This window comes from Blennius ocellaris, assembly GCF_963422515.1.
Source record: "Blennius ocellaris genome assembly, contig: SUPER_13_unloc_1, whole genome shotgun sequence".
Taxonomy (NCBI): Eukaryota; Metazoa; Chordata; class Actinopteri; order Blenniiformes; family Blenniidae; genus Blennius; species Blennius ocellaris.
The window spans coordinates 1483189-1497862 of NW_027662313.1; the positions used below are offsets into that span (position 1 = coordinate 1483189).

Here is a 14674-nt window from a genome sequence, read left to right on the forward strand (position 1 = left end):
GGAGAGTGACATCATGAGGAGAGTGACATGAGGAGAGTGAAGTCATGGAGGAGAGTGACATCATGAGGAGAGTGAAGTCATGGAGGAGAGTGAAGTCATGGAGGACAGAGGAGAGTGACATCATGAGGAGAGTGAAGTCATGGAGGAGAGTGAAGTCATGGAGGACAGAGGAGAGTGACATCATGGAGGAGAGTGAAGTCATGGAGGACAGAGGAGCCCACAAGAGAAGGATAAAGGGTGCAGAGAGGACCAGGGTACCAGGGAGATCACAGTGTAGACAGGTATTAAGGAGATCACAGTGTAGATAGGTATTACGGAGATCACAGTGTAGGTAGGTATCAGGGAGATCACAGTGTAGACAGGTATCAGGGAGATCACAGTGTAGACAGGTATCAGGGAGATCACAGTGTAGATAGGTATCAAGGAGATCACAGTGTAGACAGGGATCAGGGAGACCACAGTGTAGATAGGTATTAAGGAGATCACAGTGTAGACAGGTATCAGGGAGATCACAGTGTAGACAGGTATCAGGGAGATCACAGTGTAGATAGGTATCAAGGAGATCACAGTGTAGACAGGGATCAGGGAGATCACAGTGTAGATAGGTATCAAGGAGATCACAGTGGAGACAGGTATCAAGGAGATCACAGTGTAGACAGGGATCAGGGAGATCACAGTGTAGATAGGTATCAAGGAGATCACAGTGTAGACAGGGATCAGGGCGATCACAGTGTAGATAGGTATCAAGGAGATCACAGTGTAGATAGGTATCAAGGAGATCACAGTGTAGATAGGTATCAAGGAGATCAGTGTAGACAGGTATCAAGGAGATCACAGTGTAGATAGGTATCAAGGAGATCACAGTGTAGACAGGTATCAAGGAGATCACAGTGTAGACAGGTACCAGGGAGATCACAGTGTAGACAGGTATCAAGGAGATCACAGTGTAGACAGGTACCAGGGAGATCACAGTGTAGACAGGTAACAAGGAGATCAGCTGTGCAGTTAGAACATATGTTAGAGGAAGTGAGACCATCTTGAACATCTTTGTCCTGTAATGAACTAGTGAAGGATCTTGTATTGTCTGAGCTGTATGTTGGTGTTTCTGCTCATTGTGAATGTGTTTCTACAGATTAGTGACCAAAGCGTTGGGTCTGTATTAATGCTTAGATCTTCTTCCCATTGGGAGCTTGAAGGGATATTGTGGTATGACAGGATTGAACATGACAGGATTGAAAGGATTTTAGAAAGTGGTTTTGGAGCTGAGATCTTCAGGAGGTTTGTCACTGTCTGAGGTCAGTTTAGGTTCATCTCTTCTAGTTTGAACTTTGTTTGTATTATTGACTGGAGCTGAAGATATTCCAGATAGTTGTTTGGACTGATACCATAAGTTTCTATTAGATCTTTAAATGGAATAAAAGAGTTATTGAAGAAAAGGTGTTCCAAGTTTCTTATTCCCTTGTTTTTGAAAGGAAGGTCACTGATGTGGAGATCTTCACTGAACGATTTTTCAATGTCTATCCAGCCTTCATCTCAGGGTTTCTGATTAATCCATTTTACGACATAAAGTCATTTATTGGCTAGATAATAATTATAGAAGTTTGGAAGTTCTAAGCCACCTTGGTCCTTGGTGTTCTGCAGTGTTTTTAAACTTATACGTGATGGTTTGTTTTTCCATACGAATTTTGAGATATGGGAATCCAATTTATTAAACCATGTTTTTGGTGGTTTTGTTGGGATCATTGAAAAGATGTAGTTAATTTTAGGCAGGACCATCATTTTAATTGTTGCTACTCTCCCCATAAGTGATATAGGAAGTGTTCTCCATCGAGTGAGGTCCTCTTCTATTGTTTTAATAAGGGGGGTGTAGTTTAAGTGCACCAAGTCTGACAGTTTGGCTGAGATATTAATGCCGAGGTATTTGATGTTCCCTGGTTTTAGTGGGATATTTGATGTGTGCGGAAAAAATGAGTTAATAGGCAAGACAACTGATTTATTCCAATTTATAGAATATTCTGAAATTGCAGAGAATCTGCCTATTAACTCTATTGTTTGTGGAAGAGAGGTCTGTGTGTTTTGTAAGAACAGTAATACATCATCTGCATAAAGACATATTTTATGGGTTACATTTGCTGTTCATATTTCGTTTATGTTATTGTTCTGTCTAATGGCTGCTGCTAATGGTTCAATACAAATTGCAAAGAGAGATGGTGAGAGTGGACACCCCTGCCTGGTACCTCTCTTGAGATTGAACCTTGAGGAAATTTGATCATTTGTTTTAACACAGGCACTGGGTGAAGTGTACAATGTTTTAATCCAGGAGAGGTCATTTTGTTCAAATCCAAATTTCCGTAGTGTAGCGAGTAGAAATTTCCAATTTACCCTATCAAAAGCTTTTTCTGCATCTAAGGAGGTGATAATGGCCTTTTGTTTATTCTGGTGGCAGTGGTCTATAAGATTAATTAATCTGTGTGTTGTTAGTGGAGTGGTCTATAAGATTAATTAATCTGTGTGTTGTTAGTGGAGTGGTCTATAAGATTAATTAGTCTGTGTGTGTTGTTAGTGGAGTGGTCTATAAGATTAATTAATCTGCGTGTGTTGTTAGTGGAGTGGTCTATAAGATTAATTAATCTGTGTGTGTTGTTAGTGGAGTGGTCTATAAGATTAATTAATCTGCGTGTGTTGTTAGTGGAGTGGTCTATAAGATTAATTAATCTGTGTGTGTTGTTAGTGGAGTGGTCTATAAGATTAATTAATCTGTGTGTGTTGTTAGTGGAGTGGTCTATAAGATTAATTAATCTGTGTGTGTTGTTAGTGGAGTGGTCTATAAGATTAATTAATCTGCGTGTGTTGTTAGTGGAGTGGTCTATAAAATTAATTAATCTGCGTGTGTTGTTAGTGGAGTGGTCTATAAGATTAATTAATCTGTGTGTGTTGTTAGTGGAGTGGTCTATAAGATTAATTAATCTGTGTGTTGTTAGTGGAGTGGTCTATAAGATTAATTAATCTGTGTGTTGTTAGTGGAGTGGTCTATAAGATTAATTAGTCTGTGTGTGTTGTTAGTGGAGTGGTCTATAAGATTAATTAATCTGCGTGTGTTGTTAGTGGAGTGGTCTATAAGATTAATTAATCTGTGTGTGTTGTTAGTGGAGTGGTCTATAAGATTAATTAATCTGCGTGTGTTGTTAGTGGAGTGGTCTATAAGATTAATTAATCTGTGTGTGTTGTTAGTGGAGTGGTCTATAAGATTAATTAATCTGTGTGTGTTGTTAGTGGAGTGGTCTATAAGATTAATTAATCTGTGTGTGTTGTTAGTGGAGTGGTCTATAAGATTAATTAATCTGCGTGTGTTGTTAGTGGAGTGGTCTATAAGATTAATTAATCTGCGTGTGTTGTTAGTGGAGTGGTCTATAAGATTAATTAATCTGTGTGTGTTGTTAGTGGAGTGGTCTATAAGATTAATTAATCTGTGTGTTGTTAGTGGAGTGGTCTATAAGATTAATTAATCTGTGTGTGTTGTTAGTGGAGTGGTCTATAAGATTAATTAATCTGTGTGTGTTGTTAGTGGAGTGGTCTATAAGATTAATTAATCTGTGTGTGTTGTTAGTGGAGTGGTCTATAAGATTAATTAATCTGTGTGTGTTGTTAGTGGAGTGGTTTATAAGATTAATTCATCTGTGTGTGTTGTTAGTGGAGTGGTCTATAAGATTAATTAATCTGCGTGTGTTGTTAGTGGAGTGGTCTATAAGATTAATTAATCTGTGTGTGTTGTTAGTGGAGTGGTCTATAAGATTAATTAATCTGTGTGTGTTGTTAGTGGAGTGGTTTATAAGATTAATTCATCTGTGTGTGTTGTTAGTGGAGTGGTCTATAAGATTAATTCATCTGCGTGTGTTGTTAGTGGAGTGCTCTATAAGATTAATTAATCTGCGTGTGTTGTTAGTGGAGTGGTCTATAAGATTAATTAATCTGTGTGTTGTTAGTGGAGTGGTCTATAAGATTGATTAATCTGTGTGTGTTGTTAGTGGAGTGGTCTATAAGATTAATTAATCTGCGTGTGTTAGTGGAGTGGTCTATAAGATTAATTAATCTGCGTGTGTTGTTAGTGGAGTGGTCTATAAGATTAATTAATCTGTGTGTGTTGTTAGTGGAGTGGTCTATAAGATTAATTAATCTGTGTGTTGTTAGTGGAGTGGTCTATAAGATTAATTAATCTGTGTGTGTTGTTAGTGGAGTGGTTTATAAGATTAATTCATCTGTGTGTGTTGTTAGTGGAGTGGTTTATAAGATTAATTCATCTGTGTGTGTTGTTAGTGGAGTGGTCTATAAGATTAATTAATCTGCGTGTGTTGTTAGTGGAGTGGTCTATAAGATTAATTAATCTGTGTGTGTTGTTAGTGGAGTGGTCTATAAGATTAATTAATCTGTGTGTGTTGTTAGTGGAGTGGTTTATAAGATTAATTAATCTGCGTGTGTTGTTAGTGGAGTGGTCTATAAGATTAATTAATCTGTGTGTGTTGTTAGTGGAGTGGTCTATAAGATTAATTAATCTGCGTGTGTTGTTAGTGGAGTGGTCTATAAGATTAATTAATATGCGTGTGTTGTTAGTGGAGTGGTCTATAAGATTAATTAATCTGCGTGTGTTGTTAGTGGAGTGGTCTATAAGATTAATTAATCTGCGTGTGTTGTTAGTGGAGTGGTCTATAAGATTAATTAATCTGCGTGTGTTGTTAGTGGAGTGGTCTATAAGATTAATTAATCTGCGTGTGTTGTTAGTGGAGTGGTCTATAAGATTAATTAATCTGTGTGTGTTGTTAGTGGAGTGGTCTATAAGATTAATTAATCTGCGTGTGTTGTTAGTGGAGTGGTCTATAAGATTAATTAATCTGTGTGTTGTTAGTGGAGTGGTCTATAAGATTAATTAATCTGTGTGTGTTGTTAGTGGAGTGGTCTATAAGATTAATTAATCTGTGTGTGTTGTTAGTGGAGTGGTCTATAAGATTAATTAATCTGCGTGTGTTGTTAGTGGAGTGGTCTATAAGATTAATTAATCTGCGTGTGTTGTTAGTGGAGTGGTCTATAAGATTAATTAATCTGCGTGTGTTGTTAGTGGAGTGGTCTATAAGATTAATTAATCTGTGTGTGTTGTTAGTGGAGTGGTCTATAAGATTAATTAATCTGTGTGTGTTGTTAGTGGAGTGTCGTCCTTTAATGACCCAGTTTGATCAGGGTGTATTATGTGGGTGTAATTTTTTCTATTCTGCTTGCTAATGTTTTACTGATTATTTTAAGATCTACATTGATTAGTGATATTGGGCGATAGCTACATGGTAGTGTAGGATCTTTATCCAGTTTAAGAAGAAGATTGATATTTGCACAGTTCATATGTGGGGGGAGAGATAGAGATTCTTTAATTTCCTTAACTGTTCTAAAAGAAATTGGTGAGAGTAAAGGCCAAAATTCTTTGTAAAATTCAGTGGTGTATCCATCAGGTCCTGGAGCTTTACCATCAGGTCCTGGAGCTTTACCGTCAGGTCCTGGAGCTTCACCGTCAGGTCCTGGAGCTTCACCGTCAGGTCCTGGAGCTTTACCGTCAGGTCCTGGAGCTTTACCGTCAGGTCCTGGAGCTTTACCGTCAGGTCCTGGAGCTTTACCGTCAGGTCCTGGAGCTTTACCGTCAGGTCCTGGAGCTTTACCGTCAGGTCCTGGAGCTTTACCGTCAGGTCCTGGAGCTTTACCGTCAGGTCCTGGAGCTTTACCGTCAGGTCCTGGAGCTTTACCATCAGATCCTGGAGCTTTACCGTCAGGTCCTGGAGCTTTACCATCAGGTCCTGGAGCTTTACCATCAGGTCCTGGAGCTTTACCGTCAGGTCCTGGAGCTTTACCATCAGGTCCTGGAGCTTTACCATCAGGCATGTGCTGGAGAGCTTCATGCAGTTCTTCTACTGATACAGAAGCTTCCAGGCCTTGGATCTGTTCGTCTTTTAATTTTGGAGGTCAACTGTGCTCAGAAAGTCTCTCTTTCAGATTGTGAAGGTCAATTTGTGAAGAGTAAAGTTTTTGATAAAATTCTCTGACAGTAGTGTTTATTTCCTGAGGGTCACAAGTGATTTCACCATTTTGAGTTTTAACTGAGGGGATTGTACATTTTTCTTTATTTCGTTTTAGCTGATTGGCTCAGAGTTTGCTGGATTTATTTCCATGTTCAAAGTTCTCCCAGCGTAATCTCTGTAGTTGAAATTGTGTTTTGTGTTCAATTATTTCATTCAAATCCATTTTTAATCTCTTTAACTCCGTTAATAAGCGTCGTCATTGGAAGCAACATGAGCTGTTTCTATGGTCTTGATTTTATCTTCTAATTCTTTTTCCTTTATTTTTTCTTTTTTGGTTTGTATGAGGAGTAAGAAATTGTTTTACCTCTCATGACAGCTTTAGTATCTCCCAGAGGACACCGGGAGAAACACCAGGCAGATTGTTTCTAAAAAGAGTGTCCATTGTTTTTTAAAGAATGTGAGGAAGTCTGGATCCTTGAGCAGTGAAGTGTTAAATCTCCATTGTCTGCTAGGAGGGTGATTGTTCTATTAGTGACGTCATAGTGACAGGTCATGGTCACTGGTAGTGACGTCATAGTGACAGGTCATGGTCACTGGTAGTGACGTCATAGTGACAGGTCATGGTCACTGGTAGTGACGTCATAGTGACAGGTCACTGGTAGTGACGTCATAGTGACAGGTCACTGATAGTGACGTCATAGCGACAGGTCACTGGTAGTGACGTCATAGCGACAGGTCATGGTCACTGGTAGTGACGTCATAGTGACAGGTCATGGTCACTGGTAGTGACGTCATAGTGACAGGTCATGGTCACTGGTAGTGACGTCATAGTGACAGGTCATGGTCACTGGTAGTGACGTCATAGTGACAGGTCATGGTCACTGGTAGTGACGTCATAGTGACAGGTCATGGTCACTGGCAGTGACGTCATAGTGACAGGTCACTGGTAGTGACGTCATAGTGACAGGTCATGGTCACTGGTAGTGACGTCATAGTGACAGGTCATGGTCACTGGTAGTGACGTCATAGTGACAGGTCACTGGTAGTGACGTCATAGTGACAGGTCATGGTCACTGGTAGTGACGTCATAGTGACAGGTCATGGTCACTGGTAGTGACGTCATAGTGACAGGTCATGGTCACTGGTAGTGACGTCATAGTGACAGGTCACTGGTAGTGACGTCATAGTGACAGGTCATGGTCACTGGTAGTGACGTCATAGTGACAGGTCATGGTCACTGGTAGTGACGTCATAGTGACAGGTCACGGTCACTGGTAGTGACGTCATAGTGACAGGTCACGGTCACTGGTAGTGACGTCATAGTGACAGGTCACGGTCACTGGTAGTGACGTCATAGTGACAGGTCACGGTCACTGATAGTGACGTCATAGTGACAGGTCACGGTCACTGGTAGTGACGTCATAGTGACAGATCACGGTCACTGGTAGTGACGTCATAGTGACAGGTCACGGTCACTGGTAGTGACGTCATAGTGACAGGTCACGGTCACTGGTAGTGACGTCATAGTGACAGGTCACGGTCACTGGTAGTGACGTCATAGTGACAGGTCATGGTCACTGATAGTGACGTCATAGTGACAGGTCACAGTCACTGGTAGTGACGTCATAGTGACAGGTCATGGTCACTGGTAGTGACGTCATAGTGACAGGTCACTGATAGTGACGTCATAGTGACAGGTCATGGTCACTGGTAGTGACGTCATAGTGACAGGTCATGGTCACTGATAGTGACGTCATAGTGACAGGTCATGGTCACTGGTAGTGACGTCATAGTGACAGGTCATGGTCACTGGTAGTGACGTCATAGTGACAGGTCATGGTCACTGGTAGTGACGTCATAGTGACAGGTCACTGGTAGTGACGTCATAGTGACAGGTCATGGTCACTGGTAGTGACGTCATAGTGACAGGTCACTGGTAGTGACGTCATAGTGACAGGTCATGGTCACTGGTAGTGACGTCATAGTGACAGGTCATGGTCACTGGTAGTGACGTCATAGTGACAGGTCACGGTCACTGGTAGTGACGTCATAGTGACAGGTCACGGTCACTGGTAGTGACGTCATAGTGACAGGTCAAGGTCACTGGTAGTGACGTCATAGTGACAGGTCACGGTCACTGGTAGTGACGTCATAGTGACAGGTCACGGTCACTGGTAGTGACGTCATAGTGACAGGTCACGGTCACTGGTAGTGACGTCATAGTGACAGGTCATGGTCACTGATAGTGACGTCATAGTGACAGGTCACGGTCACTGGTAGTGACGTCATAGTGACAGGTCACTGGTAGTGACATCATAGTGACAGGTCATGGTCACTGGTAGTGACGTCATAGTGACAGGTCACTGATAGTGACGTCATAGTGACAGGTCACGGTCACTGGTAGTGACGTCATAGTGACAGGTCATGGTCACTGGTAGTGACGTCATAGTGACAGGTCATGGTCACTGGTAGTGACGTCATAGTGACAGGTCATGGTCACTGATAGTGACGTCATAGTGACAGGTCATGGTCACTGGTAGTGACGTCATAGTGACAGGTCATGGTCACTGGTAGTGACGTCATAGTGACAGGTCATGGTCACTGGTAGTGACGTCATAGTGACAGGTCATGGTCACTGGTAGTGACGTCATAGTGACAGGTCATGGTCACTGGTAGTGACGTCATAGTGACAGGTCATGGTCACTGATAGTGACATCATAGTGACAGGTCATGGTCACTGGTAGTGACGTCATAGACACAGTAGACTGATAAAGTTCAGTTTTATCTGTTTATTAAATGTATGAATTAAATATTTGAACATTGACGGTGAAAAGGCTCAGTGGACTTTGTGTTTTATCCTCAGTCACTAGAGGTGGAGGGTGGAGGAGGTCGTCCAGAGCGTCCAGAGTGCATGACTGTACCGCGAGTGGTTTTTATCAGGATTTACAGCCATCACATAAAAAGATACTAAACTGTATCACATATGTAAAATAATAAAATAAGGAATATCAAATCTATCATTTTTTTATTTCTTCGTCTCAATTGCAGTTTTGTTTGCATGAGACTTTCCCAGAGACTCACTTTGTTACAGTGTAGACACAGTTTAGTACATTTGTACGTTATAGCTGTAAATCCTAACAAAAGCAGCTGGAACAGGACAGGCGTCCCCAGAGACTGGAGACAGACAAAGTGTTGCTCCCCTGGACAGGAATCAGCTTTTGACAACACCGGCGCATCCACGCTGTAGCTTTACGTACGACTGTCACTGCGCCTACACTGAAATTATACTGATTGTTACACACTTCATCAAAATTGATAATCAATCAGTTCCATCCACTGCTCTGTATCATTTGAAGATGAAAATCTGACATATGTACATAGAGCTGCTGATGATTATGTGGATCAATAAGTGATATTTGAAGATATTGACTCCACTGTGAATGTTGCGTTTAGGTGCATGGTAACGCTGACGTGTTGCATGAGCGGGCTGAGAAATCGTCATCCACAGAATCACAATCAGCAAATAATTGTAGCAGGCGCACCGGATGCACAAGCCAGCGTTGTTGCAGGAATTTCCAGCACTATGAAAGACAGATTTGTGAGAACTGATGAAAATATGAGCAATCCCATGTTCCTGCATTCTCGCCCTGGTACAACGTGGACACCTGCGGCTTATCAACAAGTGTGGCTCATATATGTTTTTTGGGGGGTTTTCTGTTAAGAATTGTAGGTGTGGCTTAAATTCCTGTGTGCACTATAGTGTGGAAAAGATGGTAATTTAACTAAAGTCTGTAATTTTATTAAATAGTCTGCAGTTTTATTAAACAGTCTGTAGTTTTATTAAATAGTCTGTATTTTTATTTAACAATCTGTAGTTTTATTGGGATTGATCACATGATTAAAGTCTTTTCATTGATTTAACCACAGTCTCACAGCGCCCCCTCCTGTCAGAAGCAGCACACTTGCAGATTGTCCTCAGAGCTCATTCGTCACATTAAATGAAAAAAATTTCAGCAGGGAAAAATACACAAACACAAAATAATAATTACAAATGTGAGGTGACAAATGTACTGAGATTCAGTAGGGTTAATTTGTAGTTACACTATAATATTTACACCTTCTAAAAAACGAATGATACCATTTTGTATATTGGTTAATGGTTTGTAATATAACACAAACATGTATTGTTGGTGTTGTTCTTGATAGTATTACTATCAGCAAGCTGATGCAGCTCTGTATGCAGTTGTGTATCATTTTCATAATCTTATTGATTTATGTGTTGCTTTAATTGACAGGTAGGAATGATGACATGCCAGTGAAAGGAGAGCAGCAGCTGCACAAGCAACTCAACACCACTAAACACATTTTCTGCAGACACCATCAACATCACTAGGTTTTCTTTGTTGCTGTTCCTTTTCTGAAAGGTACATTGTGAAATTGACATGCTCTGATAATTACAATTCTGGTGATTAATGTTTGATGTAGCATGCAGGAATGGTGTTAAAATGTTGAACGTTTTCATTTATCATTCATTTACATTTTTTGGTTGTTTACATGCACTCAGACATTAGTTGTGAAATGCAAAGACTTTTTCTTTACTTTCAGAACCATTGCAATGAAAGGATTTGGCAGGAGGTTCGTATGTATTTCTTACTGTGAGCCATTATGTTTGAACGAAAATTGGAATGATATTAAATTGAGCTTCACCAAAATGTAGTTATCATGTATGTATGACTTCTGTTGTGACTTGCCAAGGTTGTACTGTGACAGTGTCTCTTCCTAGTACAGCTGATAAGTGGAAAAATACTTCAGTTTGTGATACAAACATGAAAATTGGCACAAGTGCTCACTCTTTGGAAAAGTTTGGGTGTCCACGCAAAATTTCAAGATGGCCGCCATTTTTCAAGATGGCCCCCAATTGCACCGATTTCAGACCATTTTAGACACTTTCAGTGCCCGTTTTTTTATGATATGTGGTCATGATGTTGACACTGACATTAAAAACTAACTAAATAATAAACAAATAATAAATAATAAATAATAAAATAAATAAAAAATGAAGAAAAAGCTCCAGAAGCTACTTACACCTCACATTTGCAGCTGCATAAAGCTGTACATGCTAGCCAAGCCTGGAGCATGATGTTGACACTGACATTAAAAACTAACTAAATAATAAACAAACAATAAATAATAAATAATAAAATAAATAAAAAATGAAGAAAAAGCTCCAGAAGCTACTTACACCTCACATTTGCAGTGGCATAAAGCTGTACATGCCACCCAAGCCTGGAGCATGATGTTGACACTGACATTAAAAACTAACTAAATAATAAACAAATAATAAATAATAAAATAAATAAAAAAAGAAGAAAAAGCTCCAGAAGCTACTTACACCTCACATTTGCAGTGGCATAAAGCTGTACATGCCACCCAAGCCTGGAGCATGATGTTGACACTGACATTAAAAACTAACTAAATAATAAACAAATAATAAATAATAAATAATAAAATAAATACAAAATGAAGAAAAAGCTCCAGAAGCTACTTACACCTCACATTTGCAGTGGCATAAAGCTGTACATGCTAGGCAAGCCTGGAGCATGATGTTGACACTGACATTAAAAACTAAAAACTAACTAAATAATAAACAAATAATAAATAATAAATAATAAAATAAATAAAAAATGAAGAAAAAGCTCCAGAAGCTACTTACACCTCACATTTGCAGCTGCATAAAGCTGTACATGCCACCCAAGCCTGGAGCATAATGTTGACACTGACATTAAAAACTAAAAACTAAATAAATAATAAATAAATGATCAATTAAAAGATAATAATAATAACAAGCGGCCATTCCAGAGGCTACTTACACCTCACATTTGCAGCTGCATAAAGCTGTACATGCCACCCAAGCCTGGAGCATTTGCATCTGCCGTGGCACACATTTAGTGAGTTGTTCACAACTCTTTGCAATGGGAGAGATTGCTGTCCAGAAGACTTTCCATTCCTCACCAACCTTTTCCCAACCCCAGTCAGCAGGACTCTCTGGTTCTGGCTGGCGCAGAATTGCCTGAGTCCACACGCCTGCCTGATATGCTGAGCGTTTGGTGTGTTGGAGCAGAGCTGCTCTGGTTGGAGGGGTGGCTTCATAAGGTCTCTGCTTTCTGGCAAATAGGTCAAGTCTGGCCTCATCTACACTGTCTAGAGTGCTTGACCTGTCATACATGAGTACCACAAACCTCTCCAGAATCTGCATGTCACCATCCTCGATGGTTGCTGGGTACTTGCTCACTTTAGAAAAGACTGAGGTGGCTTCAGGAAATATGTTCCATGTTTGCCAGGCTGTTTTCTTTCCTTTGTTTCTGAAGGCTGAGACAACATCACAACCTGTAAATGCATGGAAGAATAGCATGCCTTTAGCCTTCTCTGCACCAACACTGTTGTACAGGTTGTGAATACCTATCCACCGAAGGCTCTGACCTTGGCCAAATGCGAGCCACAGCTTCTCCAGACCTATGGCTTGCAGAATTGGGAACATACTTAGGCCAATTACAAGGACATCTGTGTCATTGGCTTTGACCATGATGGATTTGTTCCCCTGTGATGCAGCATATCTGGCATGGACAAAGATCTGCCTCCTCGTGAGAACAGTTGTTAAGTTCAAGCAGACTCACTTTGGGACACTAAACTAAACTACACTACAACTAGTCCTAGTCTACCATTTTGGAGTTAGTAAAGCTAGGTACAGCATTAGTAAAGCAGGATTAGCTGACACTGAACCCCATGCTGAGTTACACAGCAGTGTTGTGGTTGTGCACTGACATTCACTCTTTTAAACTAAAACTAACTAAAGCACCACCACCTAAATTGAACTTAGACATGCAGATTTATTGTAAAAATATTTGTAGTGTTGGTTTGGTGTGCCATAACCAAGTGGCTGGCATAGTGTACCGAAGAGCATTTTTCTATGCCAAACATATTTTTGGACAATATAATTTCATGATTTTAGCTGCCATGTTGGACGCCATCTTTGTTTTTACATGCCATATGACCTCTTTAACAGAAATACATCAGACTTGTGCATATATACTTACTTAAGGTATATGAAACAAAAGAAATGTGATAAAAAGATTACCAAACGCAAAAACACTCGTCGCTAAAACCTTGACTGGCGGCCATCTTGAAAAAATAGCCGCCATTTAAAAATTTTGAGTGGACACCCAGGATTTTTTTTTAGTTATGGTATGGAGAAGGTATGCACCAAATTTCATAATTGTATCACTAAGTGAAGCATGCTAGTGAAAAAATGAACTTATCAGCTCCACTATCTTGCAAGAATAATGTCATAGAATTGTCTTAAACTTCCTGTGTATTCTGTCTCCCTGAGGTTTTGAATAGGAAATTCTCCTGACAACTATAAAATAAAGGCTTGACTGATACATTTGCAGGATCAAGAGTTCCTCATTCTGCAAAGATGGGGTTTCCCAATATCAAATCGAAAAACAAAAATCGGTTGGTTTTTGGTTTTCCGATCTGGTCACATTTGTTGGATTCTTCATGTGTCATGGTTCAGTTTGCCTTCAAAATATAATGAACCTGGACACATTCACTTTTAGTTTGCCATGACCTGCTTAGTGTTTCTGATGCCCCTTGAGGTATTGCCTGGCATGTACCTTCTGTGTTTGTGTTATACACCATATTCGTATGATTGTATACCAATGTTACATATGTATGCGAGTAGTAATTTATTAAGCTGTTCATCCTTAATACGCCAATGTCTGAGGGGGACATGTTGTTTTTGGATCATTTGTGTGATGTTTGCACTTGAAATCAAAATTGTAATAAAAATATCTAGAATCAAAATCAAATGAAAAAAATTAAACAGCTACCACAAGATTTTTAAATCAGTCAATTATATTAATTAATTGATCATTAATGGAAGAATTAGTGGAAAGATGAATGTTTTGAAAGTGCGCAGCTGTGGAAAGACGAATGATTCACACTCACCTGATGACTGGATCCTCCTAAAGACCGGATTCCTCCTAAAGACCGGATCCTCCTTGAAGACCGGAACTCTCCTAAAGACGGGATCCCCCCAGTGGTCAAGCCTTCAGTTCCACATGGCTGCACATCTGGAAACATGTAGGACACCAGGAGTTAGTCTGGACTCTCCTGGTCTTCCCCAAGTCCTTCCTTCATCACAGCTCAATGTAATAAGTAATGAGTGTTTATCTGCACAGCTTCATCAGCTCACATTCATTCATTCATTCATTCATTCAATGGTTAGATGTGGGGGCAAGGGGCTTGGTGGTCTGAGGGTGCTGGTGTCTATGTGATGATCATTACTGCCTCTAGTGGTGCAAACAGGAATGTATGTGCTCAAAAACTAGCTTCAAAAGCAGAACAAACTGTGTTCCAGAGCCGTTTCCTCTCAACTTCCTGTCATGTCTCAGCACGTAACGCCACGGCTTCCTGTCATGTCTCAGCACGTAACGCCGCGGCTTCCTGTCATGTCTCAACACGTAACGCCACGGCTTCCTGTCATGTCTCAGCACGTAACGCCACGGCTTCCTGTCATGTCTCAACACGTAACGCCGCGGCTTCCTGTCATGTCTCAGCAC

The 14674-nt window shown here is 40.4% G+C and overlaps 1 protein-coding gene across 1 annotated transcript in view; it reads right to left on the reverse strand.

The window, feature by feature from the left end:
* The window catches only part of LOC308138902 (bifunctional heparan sulfate N-deacetylase/N-sulfotransferase 2-like), a 97467-nt gene that overhangs the window by 40060 nt on the left and 42733 nt on the right, over window positions 1-14674 (reverse strand). Inside the window, 1 exon segment of the mRNA XM_080521208.1 lies at window positions 14061-14185. The gene's annotated coding sequence lies outside the window, so the exon portion shown is untranslated.